The 15,268-nt window shown below is 35.0% G+C and overlaps 1 long non-coding RNA gene across 1 annotated transcript; it reads left to right on the top strand.

The window, feature by feature from the left end:
* Positions 1-8,228: 8,228 nt before the first annotated feature.
* LOC122280376 lies at positions 8,229-9,892 on the top strand. The gene is made up of 3 exons (XR_006229891.1): positions 8,229-8,255; positions 8,719-8,754; positions 9,607-9,892. It is a non-coding gene; the product is annotated as an uncharacterized LOC122280376 (long non-coding RNA).
* Positions 9,893-15,268: the final 5,376 nt, after the last annotated feature.

The raw sequence follows: 15,268 nt of genomic DNA, 5'->3' as shown, positions 1-15,268 counted from the left end.
TATTACAAAATCATCATCTGGGACATTAAAACTTCAAAACAGAGAAACAAACAAATGAGTCGAAGACTCAGTAATAGCACATCATACTATAAACGTAACTTAATGTAATATTAGGCTTAATTTTGAAAACTTGCATATATCGTCACACATTCACATAACATATATATATATATCATTCATTAGTAACATAAGCAGAATCATACATAATCATGGCAATACATGTTACGTGGATGCATGAATGACTGACTCCATGCATTTCCTATTATTCGTATGTATCTTATTCATCTTGTCATTCATTGAGTCAGTCATTCATGCATCCATGTAACAGAGGCATTCATGTGTTTTCTTATCAGCTTTCATAATGCATGTGAACATGTTTGATTCCATGAAATTACATGGCATGACATACTCTTGTGTATGGCATAACATTGAATATGGCATATCAACATGAGTCTTACACAACATAACATAACAGAGGCATGGCATAACATGTGATTTTCATAACGTCTCATCCATATCAGCATAGCATACATAGGCTCATTTACAAATGCATCATCATAATTCATAGAGGTTCGTGAAAAGGGGACTAACCTTGAATTGGCTCATAGCGTAACGTAGGTAAACATCACATTTTTCATGCAAATTTGAGTATTTACAACACACATAAATATATGATCATACTACTTATCTCTTAGCGTTGCTTCTTTGTTCTTGCCTTGTAGCTCATTATCTATACGAGGTACTAGACATTACTAACTATCTAGAAAACGTATCGTAGCATTCTACCCACTTGAACACATATCACAAACTTTAATTTAATAAAATATTCATCGGTATATTGAATTCAACAAATACTAATAGCATATAGTTGTTAAAACAATATTATCATATCTAGTCCTTTAAACATAATGTAGTAGGGAATATATATAGCATCTATTATATAAAAATAACCATGGAAGTATAGAAAATAGACTTAATAATACTATAAGTTAATCGTAATTTAATACCTAGCAACCCATGTTTAAATCTCTTAATATCACTAAAACAATTTATGTAAGAATACAACAGCCCAGCCCAACAGAAATCGCGACCAACAAGATTCAGCTTAGTTAAAAGGGCATTTTGGGACATACTCAATGTCAATGACAAGCATGGGCTTCTCGGGTAGGTTGGAAAATATTTTCAATTGAAAGGGACATTTGAGAAAAAAGGGCAGCCAAGTAAATTTGTAATCATGAAGTCTGAGACTCTAAACATGTACAGAGGCTACGAGATTTTTTCTTAAAAGGATTACCATCAAAAGTTGATAATTGATAGTGGGCTACAAATTGCCACATGCATGGGTTGATGGGTCTTTTTGAAATACTTTAAATCACTAGGCAGAAATCAAAAGCAAACTTAAACGAACTTAACCCATGAAATACAAAGTGATCATTTGAGAGGAAGGCCATGTGACGAACTCACCGAGTGAGAAGAAGGGTGCAAAGACAGTGGATCTGATTGACAGAGAGTAACCGGCGGCACAAGCTAGAGAGAGAGAGTAAGTTTAGAGAGAAATTATCAATCAGTAAGGAGAGGTGGAGATGTAACAACCCGCTAGAAATTCAAGGTGGAATTTTTATAGATTTTAGGAATCTCGTGAAAATATCATAAGTTTTCACAAATTAACTAATCGCATAGGTTTTAGTCTGTTAATATAATTAATTTTATCACTCATTATGGTGCCAGAAGTGTGGTTTTATTTATTTGAAGTAGTTAAAAGTATTAGAATGCATTAAGGTTTGCGACATTATACTCAATTGATTATTTAGGATTTTATGGCGCAATAACCTCATTTTCAATTTTCGAACGATACGTTTTTTCGAAAACGGGTTTAGCTTTTTTTGAGGCATTTCAGGGTAGAATTTTGATAAATGAATAGCACAGTTAGGTTTGTATGAATATTTAAGATTTTTTAGTTCAAAGTTTATTTTTTAGTTTCCTAGAGTAAATAGTAACCTCAATTGTAATACCTAGCGTAATGTTTTCATAATCACAGTGTAAAATATCCAAATTATGTTAAAAAAGTTTTATTTGGATACTTGGTAAGATTTTATTCACACTTGATAAATTGTTTTGGACACTTCACACAAAGAGAAACATGAGATAGATTGTGAAGGAATTAGGGTGTGAGATCAAGCCACCTAAGCAAAATCCTATCATTTCATCTGATCAACCAAATTGTGCAAGACCAAATAGGGTTTCAACCCTAGTGAAATCCTAAATGGTTGTAATCCAATTGAAACTCCAAAAACTTGGTTGAAACCGAAACCCTAAATGGTTTCCCTAAACCCTAAAGTTGGCCTGCAAATCCTTTTTTATCTGATTCTAGTATTGTGTTTAATCACTTGATTAGATCACTTCCACATGCTATTAACTTATCAAATTCTTGTTATGACATCATTATCCAAACTTTTAAATCTTGAAAATTTGATTGAGATAATAAAAATTAGATTTGGGCATGATAGCATCTCAAACCCTAACCAAACCCCCTTTATACCTCAAATTGAAACCCACTTGGTTGAGGCCCACCAAGGCCCACGAATTTGGCCACTTTGGCAAAACTTCTTGAAGAAGTTTCCTCCCCCACATGGCAGGTCATCCACTACCCTTGACTGCATCCAATAGTGCTTTGTTGTGAAGGAGAAATCTACCTCATTACTCATTCATACCTCACAGCTACGGGAGGCAATCCTTGCCCCTCAGTATTCTCCACTTCATGTGACATAGCCACCTTCAATAAAGGGTCATTTAGGTCCATTCCTTCTCCTTCCAGAGGTCTAAAGTCGTGCAAGACACATTTCACTCCCTTTCATCACTTCTTTTTTTAGAGAAAAATCCAAAAGAGTTTTCTAGGACAGATTTCTAGGTCCTTTTGCAGGGATATTTTCAACCTTTGTATGTATTTTCTCATGATTAATCCTTCATAAAAATTGTTTGTCTTTTAGTGTAGTTTCCGTGGATATCTTATTCATCTCATTCCATGGTTATTCAGTTCAGAAAAAAGTATTTTTAACTATGGAAAGGTCATTTAAGGCGTGAAACTGGAGATGATGTTATGTTTTGAAATTTTTGACCAAACTAATAGACATATCTTGGTCCGAAAATTTTATAGAGTATTTTTTGCATGTGTTTATGTATTTTCATTGAGGTTTGTTGCATGACTAAAACTTTTGATGATAGATTTCCTTAAATCTAGAAACTTGAAAACTGGAAGTGGAAAAACAGTTTTTGTTTTGAGAAAATTTGAATATTTGTTATTTAATCTTACTCCAAATGCTTTGATATTTTTATGTGATGATTATAAGCCTCTTATATGCATGTTAATGTTATTTTGAAGATATTTAGTTTTAGTTTCAAAGATATGATTTTCTATGCAAGAGGATTTCGATTAGGCTTAAGATTTGAGTTTTTGAATTAGATCCACGTTTTATTTATTTTTAGCCATGTGATTTTAAGTTTAATAGTTGGATCTTATTTAGGATACATTTTTAAACCATGTGATGTTTAGTTTGAAGATAAAATCTTTTTAAGTCATGGATCAAGAGAATGATCAAAGTTAGTTGAGAAAAAAGTTTCTGTTTTTGGAACAAGTATAAAACCAAAAACTCCAAGTGTTGTTTTGTGATTTTTGGTGACTTTTGTTTGATGATTTAAAGTATAGTTGATCATAGGATGATGTTATGAATATGTTAGAAGTAAGATTTTATTTTTTGAAATTCTTGGAGATATTTTGATTAAAGTCAAAACTTGTGATTCAAGAGTTTGTTTTTTGTTAAAAAGTTTGAGTCTTTTTACAAAAAGTTTGGTGCTGATGATTAGGATTTTCTTCATGGATGTCTTAAGTATGGTTTTAAACTTAGGATATGAAGATCTTTGTTGTAAAATTTTAGTTTAATCATGAGTTTTGAAGTTGGAAGGAATTGCAACAAAAATCAAGAGAAATTACCTATGAATGTTTTGGCTATAGTAAGTTTTTCATAGTTTTGAATTGTTTTAAATTTTTCTGAGTTAATATTTGAATTTAAGACAAAACTTACATGAGAAATATAAATTTTGATAATTTTTTGAGTTAGAATGTGAAATCCTTAAGTTAGGGGTAAGTTGTCTCTTTTGCACGTTTTAAATTGTTAGTAATTAAATTTCTAACTTTTAAAATACCCTCTTACAGTTTCTCGTGTTTCGCTTTCTATTCTCATAGAATACAACAATCGAGGTAAGTTAACTCTTAACTTACTATCAGTTTACTGTGTATGTGTGATAGGTTAGGGAACTACAGTTTATGTTCGTATGTTGTCCTATATGCCATGTCATGCCAAGTCATTACATGTTTATCTGTTACACAAAGTATTCAGTCATGAAATACTTATCTATTACACAATATATGCAGTCACGTATTACTATCTATTGTAAGTATGTTATGTTACATATGACATCTGTTAGATGTATGTCATGTCACATAATATTCACTATTACATGTTATGCTATGTTACAAAATATTGTCTGTTATATGTTATGTCATATTACAAAATGTTTTCTATTACATGTTATGCCATATTATGAAATATTGTCTGTTATATGTTATGTCATGTTACGAAATATTTCTATCTCAAGTAAGTCATGTCTCTCGAGTTACGTTCAAGTCATATTATGTGACGTTAGGACTTTTGTCATTTTGTATTCCAATCATGTTTCATCTCGAATATAGTTGTGTATTTCAAGAACAATTAAGTTTTAGTTATCAATTAATTTGTACTATGGCCAAGGATAGTCGTTGTCTGGTATTGCGGTCAAAGCTATGCACTATCGAGTAGTAAGTGAATGAGTATAATTTGTTGTACTACAGATGGATAAATCAGTTAAGTTATACTACGGTCAAGGATAATACGTGTTGCCTGGTACTGCAATCAAGGCTATGCGCTGTCGAGTACTACGGTGAAGGAGTATAATCTGTCATTATGTTCTGTTATGTTCACGTTCACGTTTATGTCATGTTAGGCTCAGGTTTATATATGTTCAAGTTTATATTCATGTTATGTTATGTTCATATTCATGTTATGTTTCAAGTTTACGTTTATGTTATGTTATGTTATGCTAAAGTTTATGTTATGTTCAAGTTTACATTCACGTCATATTATGTTCACGTTCACGTTATGTTTTAAGTTCACGTTCATGTCAGGTTATGATCACGTTTATATTATGTTCAAGTTCACGTTCATGTCATGTTATGTTTATTTTCACATTATGTTTTAAGTTTACGTTCATATCATGTTATGTTCACGTTCATGTCAAGTCAAATTTAGTTCACATTTTAGTTCAAGTTATGTCAGTTATGCCATACTATATGTCAAGTTATGCTATGCTTACTTACAACTTTAATTATGCATTTATGTTGTTACTGTTATGCATGCATCATTAACCTGTGTGAAAGTTTCATATTAACTTGCTAAGATTTATAATCAAATCTCACCATGGTAGTCTTAACTACCATTCTTCCCAAATGGTAGGCAATGTGTCAGGATCAAAGCAAGGAGCGGACACTAGCATACTGGAGAAGGTTAACTAGATTGTGTAGATGCGACATAGAGCTTCCAGCTTCCATAGTTAGGTTTTCTTACAGTATTCTAACCTCGGTGGTCAAGTTACGCGAGTTACTCGACGAACTAGCTCAATAGTGTATTTTGGTAATGTAAATATGGAGTCTGGTCTCCCACATTTTGAGATTACAATCTTCTGAGACTCGTACTGTAATCGTAGATGTTTATTTTATTAAGTATGCATGGATTACACTTTAACTATTTGGGATATTATAAGTCTAGTGCATAGTATTGCTAAAAAAAATTATCTACTGCGAATATTGCATAATGCTAGATGCATGTTAGGAACATTGCATTTTATATTTCACGAACAAGGATAGGTAATCTTGTGGTGCATGTCCCGACATTTCAGATGTTTGTATAATCTCAAGTAGAATCTGGTTGCTTCATAGGAGGATTTCAACGTGGGCTTACCAGGAAGGTGTGGGTTCGATGGGAATTGACTAGCCGACAAGTTCTAGGTTGCCTAAAGGGTGACCCTACGTCCTCTAAGGTGTTCGGCAACGGTAGCATGAAAAACACAGGCCAATAAGCCACTGCTGATAGAGAGAAAAAGCATAAGCAATGGGGAAAAGAATGGGGCTTACTGTCAGTGTACTCTGTGGTGGAATTCGACAAGGTGGCTGCTTGGTTGCTAAGAGGAAGGCTACGATGGGTTGTGAGGGCTGGCTTGGTGTAGAAAAATCTAATTTCACTAGTTTGGCCATGAGTATAGTGGGTTTGCTGAAGGGAATATTGTGTGGAAAAGAGAGGATTTATGGTAGGGTTTTGACGTGAGAGTTGGTTTCCAATTAGGAAACCATTCAAACTAGAAAAACAAATGGGAGGGACATATGGGCGTGAATAAAGGAAAATCCCAATCAAAATCACTACAAAAAATAAAACACGGATTTTACTAAATTACTATAAATACTAAAACTACTAATTTACTAATAATAATAATAATAATAATAATAATAATAATAATAATCATAATCCTAAGCCCTAATTTAGGACCCGTATGTTACAATGCTGAATGGCCCATTAGGGCTAACAAATGGCTAATCAATTTTGACAAGAAGTTTGAGGTTATTGGATGTACAGAGGAGCATAAAGTTCAATATGCTTGGCATTTGTTACATGGATTGGCGAGAATCTGGTGGGATACAAGGCGACAATTGTTGATAAGTTAGTTGCGAAGCATAGTAGCATTGCGTCGTTGACGTGTGAAAGGTTTAAGGAAGAATTTGATAATCCGTTCTTCCAAAATTGATTAAATAGCAGGCACAAGAGTTTGCAACACTTGTGTGCAAGGAAACATGTTCATGAAACAATATGCTGCTTGTTTCGTGAAACGTGAGAGATTTGCCCAACCTAATTGCCACTAAGAAAATGCAAGCCTAGAAGTTCTAAAAATTTGTGCAACCAAAAATTCATCATAGCCATTTTGCTAGTTTGCATTTTGAGAATTTCTAAGAATTGGTGGATGCTGGCACTAGCCGAGACTGAGCAAAGTAGTTTGATTGCACGTATAAATCTGAAAAGAAAGAGAGCTTTTCCTTCTTCTTCTGCTGGAGGGAATGGTGGTAAGAGAATGATGGTGGTTAGTTGATGCAGGGTGATCTGAGACAGATGATGCTGAGTTGTCAGATTGCACCTTGATGGCGCTGAGATACCATGAGTTGGCAGATCAGTGCAAAGGCGGGAATTGATTGTGATATGTTCCTAATTGGGGCCGTTTTGAGTGCATTTCAGTCTTTTGGCCATAACTTTGGCTACGGGCGTCGGAATCGCGCATAAGACCCCAATTCAGAAAGCTCTTTTTAGCGCGCACGCTGTCCACATTGAGTATAGCTCCGTGTGCGCTTTTTTTGACCTCACACGTAATACCCTAGTCTTACTATGTGAGTTTTTACGTCATTTTATTTTATTCCTTAAGTTAAATATGTTCATGTAAAGATTTTTATTATTTTATTTAGATGGGTTGTTAAAATAAATTACTTTTATGTGGGTTGTTAAAATAAATTAAGTACATGATTTTAAGGCCTTGTAGTATTTTCTCCTTAAATCCTAAAATTTTATGATTTATGAAAGAGCACAAATGATTCCCACCATTGGATTGGTAATTGGAATAGTTATCTTCCTAAATCTAATCCTAACCCTCCATTTCCTTAGGCTTTTAATGACCAAAATTTAACTAAGCCTTCTTCTCTTATGAACCATTGGTCTACACATAATAGATGAAGGATTTTATCTTCAAACCCATCGGTCTACACCTAATAGATGAAGGATTTTATCTTCAAACCCATCGGTCTACACCTAATAGATGAATGATTTTCTCTTCAAACCCATCGGTCTACACCTAATAGATGAAGGATTTTATCTTCAAACCCATCGGTCTACACCTAATAGATGAATGATTTTATCTTGAAACCCATCAGTCTACACCTAACAAATGAACCCCTTCAAACTCATCGGTCTACACCTAACAAATGAAGAACAAGTCTTCTTCATCTCTCTTTCTATGCTAGCCAACGCCACTTCCCTCTTTTCTTCTCCTCTTCAAGAAATCAAACTCCTCTCATTTTCTTCAAGCTTTGGACCTTCACTTCACCTCTTGAAAGAATCTAGGAGCTTAAGGTAAATTGTTTAATGTGATTTAATGCGATTTTGGAAGCTAACTAAATTGTTTAGTTTATGTTTTGATGTTATGTTTTATTTATATACATATATGCTCTGTTTTAAGGGATTAAGTATTTATATGGGGATGTTTTGATGTTTTGTTTTGTATATCTACATATATGCTCTGTTTTAAGGGATTAATTATATATATAAGGCTGTTTTAATGTTCTGTTTTGTGTATATATATAATTATGTTCTGTTTTAAGTGATTAAATGCATATATGGAGTTGTTTTGATGTTATGTTAACTAAATTAATTATTTTCTTATGTTACTCTTGTAAGGATTTGTCGAGAGGGTAGTTAATTGAGGTAACATTAAGGGTAGAAAACGATGTTAGATTTTTAATATTTTAGCCATCGTTAAAAGGGGATCTAAAGGATGTTGGATGAGTTTTAACACACTTGTTATTTATTGGATTAGGATTTTCTGAAGTTAAAGGGATTGCAGCGGATCGAGGTAAGTAGCTATGACCATGCGCCCACGTCAAGTTCTCTTGTGGAAGAATATTTCTCTATCTCTTTCCAAACGTTCCTCTAATTAAAGAATAAATGAGTTTATATTATGTACAAGCCTTTCTTGGTAGCCCCTGTTAAGTATCCTATTGATTATAATTGATTGTATGTATATATGGTAATGCATGCATGTAGTCCCTAAGTCATGAAATTTTTATACATGCTTCTTGAAATAACTAAGATTTTATTTATATGTAAGCATGACATAAAATGCTATTTTCCAAAATAAAAGCATATTCATCGGACTAAGGAAGATATTGAAAATGTTGATTTCAAAGAAAGAAAATGAATGAATTAATGTATGAAAATATGTAATGGCCACATGAAAGAAAATGATATCAAAGAAATGGGCAGATTGCAATGCCGGGTAAGTAGTATTGGTAGTGCACCCAGTGCTGCTCCCTGACAGAAAGGGGTTCCTAACCTGTGGCCACGGGTGGAATCCAGGTCCAATAGGACCGCTAACCCCAACACATGGGGCATAATAGTGTGTTGGCCACAAGAAAGTGAAAGATTAAATGAAGTGTATGCATGAAGATATGATATATAAGTATGTATGAAAATAAGAAATAAAGATTTTGATGAAAGTATGAAGTGAGTATATGCATGATAGTAAGAAGTAAGTGTATGCATGATGTTATAAAGAAAGTATATGTATGGAAGTATTGTCAGAATTAGTATTGGTTTATGGATGCATGTTTTCAAAAGAAAGTACTATATGCTTATTAAGTTAACAGCATGGTGTACTGCTTATTAAGTATTAGACTCACTTTGTGTTTATGTTTTAAACATCCAGGTACAGATGAATCTACTGAGGAGCTGAGTATTTTTTAGGAGGGAGGGGCCAATGTTTAGTAGTCCCTTGGTAGTTTGGTTTCCTTTTATGAAAATATATGTTTCTTATGTTTTAATACTGGATCCCACACGGGGATATTTTATTGCGTTAACTTCTAGACAAGATACCTTCGGGTATAAAGTATATAGTGGGGTAATGGAAACCCCTCCTGCTTTAAGTTAGTTTCCTTTTGTAAAGACTGAAGGGACTGAGTCCCTTTTTGTTTAAAGTAGTTATGTTAAATAAATAGATGACCGACTCTGAGAGTCCTTTGTAAATGAATGTAAAGGTATGTCTATTAGATGTTTCTTTCAGTTAGAAATTAGAATTTATGCGTGATGCGTTCGAATCGTCTCGCATTATCTTTTAAAAAAAATTAATAAAATAATAATAATAATAATACTAATAACAATATGGGAATTCATATATAAATAAATTTACTGTTATAATAGGAAAAAGAATAGGTACGGGATCACGGTCTCCCTCTTGATAGGGTGGGGTTGTGACATCACATTCTCCTATTTTTTCCTCTGAAGCACTAGTTTTAGTTATTTTTTACTATTTATGGTAATATTTCGTTTGTCAATTAGGAAGTCATTTTAAACCCGATTTGGGCTGAATTTTTTTTAGATTGCTTATTTTATTTTGAATTTCAATTTGGAGTGACTTTTTAGATTTTGTTATTTTTGGAAAAATTCGGATAAACACGATTTTTGGCTATAACAGTCCGGTTTGTGGACTGACTTTGGATATTGCTTGATTTGATAATATTCAGTTAAACTCTAGAGATTTTTCTCTCTATGTTTTTGGGCGATTTTCTCCTGTTCTTCCCTGTGAATCATCTGCTGGAACTAGCCTGCAGGATAATCGATATTATGTCCGGCGTCATTAGTGCTGATAAAGGAAAGGTAGGGGTGTCAAATCGTGTTTTTGGGTCGTTTTTGTTTCATGTCAAGTCATAAACATTCGACTATATGGGTCAACCCGAACCCAATATGTTAAGTTAAACATGTCAAACTTCCAAACCCTAACCCAACCCATTTAGATAATGGATCGTGTCATATAACTCATTTTGACTCGTTTAATAATTAATTAGAAATATGATAACATAATATGACTCATTTAAACCTGTTTATTTCTTGTAAATGGGTTGAACCAAAATGCATAACTTATTTGATTGTTTAACATAATTTCACATAAAGTTAAAATCTATATGTAACGTCCGTCCTTATGGTGAGACTTTAGAAAATAATTTAAGAAAATAAGATAGGAATTACTGAACCTTTTCAGACTTTTTCCTTCCCTTCCCAGGAAATAAAAGATTCCATAGTTAAAAATTGAAATCTGCTGTATAAATCTAAAAGTGTGTTTTTCAGCAGAATTCATTTAATTAAAATACAACTCCTTTTACAAAATATGATTTTCATACGTGACATAAAATGACTAGGCTTCTGTCACATTTTTCCTTTGGTTGTGTTTGTCCTGATGCTTCGTCCTCATTTCATTCCTGGGTGGGGTACACATAAAAATAAAATGTGTCAAATACTCAATAAGAATTACTTCATATTGTAAAAATATACTAACATAAGTTTTATTCATGCATTTCTCATTCATATACATACTTTACATAAGACATTTTTTTTTCTCTGAAAACTTTACAAGGTGGGGTTTTTATTTTAAAAAAATTTTCATTCCTCAAAACATTTCCCACCTTGTATATTCCTTCATAAAACTAAAACATTTCATAAATCCAATTCTTCTTATCACCTTTTCTCTAGCCGGCACACATTGTTACTCCCCGTGTGTTGGGGTTAGCAGTCTTTTGGACCCGATTCTACCCGTGACAGCAGGTTGGGAATCTCTCAATCAGGGAGCAGCACTGGGTACACTACTAGTATTACGTACCTAGCATTGCAATCTGTCTAGTCCATTGGTACCATCATTCATTCATTCAATCATGGCCATTACGTAGCTTCATATATTAAAATATTCATTCCTTTCCAGTCATTTCCTTTCCTTTTCTTTCATTCATTCCTTCATTCCTTTCCTTTTCATTCATTTTATTCATCAATCCATTTCATAACATAAAGCATAAAACCTCATCATTTCATTTCATGGAATATTAATACAATACATACTTATAAATATAATACCCATTCACATGCAACTATCCTTTGGGTGCATAAAAAGGGGCTCCCAAAGAAGGTCATTACATACATATACTTGACATTAATATATTAGCATAGATTCATAAAGTGCCATTTCATTCTAAGAAAACATTTCCTTTTCTTTCATTTCTAGAAAACCATTTCTTTTTCCTTCATTTCATAAAAGAACATTTTTCTCATAAAAGCATTTAGTTTTTTTTTCATAAATAAAACATTCATTTTCATTTTCATATCTTTAGAAAACTCTAAAAGAGTATGAACATAATACTTACCTAGACTCCATGCCATTTCATTTCATGCAGTCTATTCATGTACGTGTCAGATGTTAACCCACATGCATTCATAACCTTACGTCATTTCCTTTTCATGTACAAGAACATAAAACATAGAACTTGCACAGTAAAACTATTCCTAACTCTTAGTCTATTCTCTTCCGCATGGCTTTAACCTCTAATTGGTTCTTTACCTAAACTTCCTCTATGTAGACTAGTGATCTTCCAAAAATCTCCTTCAACTATTTGCTTGCACACTTCTTTATAATATTCTTAATTGTGCAAACTTACACATCTAGGTATTCATAATATCCATTTTATGTCACTTATACAAGTCATCATTCAATCCTTAAAGCATAACTATTTTCATAAATCATAAACATATACTATGAACCTAAAAGCCTAAATTCATTTCTAACTAATAAAGTGAGCTCCTATGCATCACTTTAACCTCCAAACCATCACTCAATAAGCTTTTCAAATTAGTCCCACCTCACCATTAGATCCAAACTACAAATACAATACCCATCCTTCATACACATACACTCCAATCCAACATCAACTTAAGTTCTCATTCGCTTCCTCACCTACAAACATATTACACAATCCAAACCAAGTATACATACATAATCCACCAAAGATACACGTGTGTCATACCTCTCTTATCACGTAAGATCAACATATAATACATCTAAGTATCCACTTGTTCTTACAAATGCCATCTATACATAATACATACAAAGTACATAAATATGTCCAATATATGCAATCATTCAATGTTCTATCATTTTTGTCACCTAAGATCAACATACAATTCATTTAAAGCACAAATTTGTTTTAACAAACTTCTTCCATACTCAATACATTTAATATATACAAATTTGTCCAAATGCATATTGTTAAGGGGTTTTTTCCCTGAGCCAAAGGTCCAAAATCTAAGCACAATACCATGAGAGGCACAGGCCGACCGAACAATCATTGGCCCAATTAAAGGGTTACTGGCCCTAGAGCAGAAGTCGGTATACAACTTGGAAGCCCTGGAAGTCCACCTTGGCGAGAAGGAGGGAGGAGCACGCCACCTTGAAGGAACTGAATCTCAGATAACCTTGAGTGGACATGTGGGCACGATTGCAGGAAGCCCTTGATCCTCTAACGGGAGGAGAAGGAATAGCCTTACGGCATGCATCTCCTGGGAGAACAAGGCAGAGAGCCACGCCACATTAAACGCACCCCCCAGAGAGCCATGTCACATTAAAGGAGCATAGCAGAAGGAACTGCGGAGGGAACACCTCCCCCTGACACAACGGATGGGCATTTGATCCTAGGGATTAGGTATAAAAGGTGTGACGCCCCCAACTCCCACGTACGGACATGTGAAAATCGAAGCGTCGGGATGATGACAACACGGGTCACCATTCTATCACAAAGTGCCAAGTGTGTGTCTACTTACAACAAGTATACAATAAAAACACGCAACGGATAATAAAAGTCTTATAACTAAGTACCAGAATTTTTGTTCGAATACAAACTCGTTTAAACCATACATAATAAAATATTACAAGTCTCAAATATTGTTTCAAAACGATAATACAAGACATAAAAACTAGTAGAGATATTTTTTGACATAGTCAACTCCAAATCAAAACTCTGACGGAGCCGCCTCCTCAGGCTCAGCCTCCTCCTCCTCCTCCTCAACATCTACGTCAAAGTCTACGGTACCAAAATGGTGCCGCAGGTAAGTAATAATCCAAACGCCACAGGATAAAAATATATCAAACTCAACAATATGCATAAAAATGATGCCATATGCATATATCCCAAAAGTCCACATTTTCCACACACACCAAAAATCCCATTTTGGCCCAAAACATTTCCTTTAAACATAACCTCGCCATTATTCCGAATAATGGCCCCAAAAACCAAACCTTCAGAGCACTATAAGCGGGAATCGCAGGCGGGACTCTACCACCATCCTTGCTCACCACCATCCCTACGCGTGCATCGTAGGCTGGAATCACAGGCAGGATTCTACTGCCATCCCTGCTTACCACCATCCCTACGCCGCGTGCACCGTAGGCGGGAATCGCAGGCAGGACTCTACCACCATCCCTATGGGTGCACCGTAGGTGGGAATCACAGGCGGGATTCTACCGCCGTCCCTGCTTACCACCATCCCTATGCCGCGTGCACCGTAGGCAGGAATCGCAAGCGGGACTCTACCACCATCCCTACACGTGCCTCTGACTCAAACCAGTCAATCCAATCGTTCGCATATACCAAAAAATCATTTCTCGCTTAATAGCCCAGTTTTCATTTTTACAACCACATGTACATGCATGCAATTACACAAAAACTCAGTTTTCCCTTTTTTTTAAACATGAACATGCATGCACTATGCAATGCAAATATCAAGGCACAAAATCTCCAACAAATATCAACATCAACCAAACATTACTAGCTCCATCCTCAAATCTATCCGACCCCCGACTCTTTGGACTCAGTCCGGAATAACCAACCAGTCAATGAATTTATTGTAAAAGTAATAATATATTTAAATCTAAAATAGGGTTTGAAAAATAATTACAACGCTATATAATAATTTTTGAAGGATCAAGGAGCTGCAAACGACGGAGAAAAAGCAACATAACAGTGTAAAATACACTGTGGTCGTGGGTTGTAAAATACCCACTTCTAAACAGGGACAAACCAAGACTTGAGATTGATAGGAAATGGCCTAGAGGTATTTATGAAGCTAGTGGAAGAGAGAGTTGGCCGTGGGTGGCAGAAGAAATGGCAGTGGAAGAGAAAAACGGCCAAAACGAAGATGAGCTCGTGGTGGCTGCTCCGGCAATGGATCGGAGCTAGAAATAGGTGGTTTAGGACGGCAAGAGGTAGGTGATGAAGCTGTGAAGAGATGGTGGTCTGAGATGGAACGACGGCAGCGCTGGAGCACAAAAACGCCGCGGCTTGGAGGAGCTCGTGGCGGCTAATGGTGGATCGGATGGAGGTGAAATTTGGTGGGGAGGTGCGCGGGCCGGAGGGGAAGATTTCTGGGTGGGTGGTGTCATACACGTCGCCGGCGAGCGGCCGTTCTGGGCGATGGAACGAAAACGGCAAAAATGGGGGGAAAAAGAGAGAGAAACGCGCGCGGGGGAGGGGCAAACCAGAGGAGAAAAAGAAGAA

This window comes from Carya illinoinensis, chromosome 11, assembly GCF_018687715.1.
Source record: "Carya illinoinensis cultivar Pawnee chromosome 11, C.illinoinensisPawnee_v1, whole genome shotgun sequence".
In the NCBI taxonomy this organism is placed as follows: Eukaryota; Viridiplantae; Streptophyta; class Magnoliopsida; order Fagales; family Juglandaceae; genus Carya; species Carya illinoinensis.
Note: the sequence above shows the minus strand (reverse complement) of the source record. Positions and strands in the feature narration are given on the sequence as shown.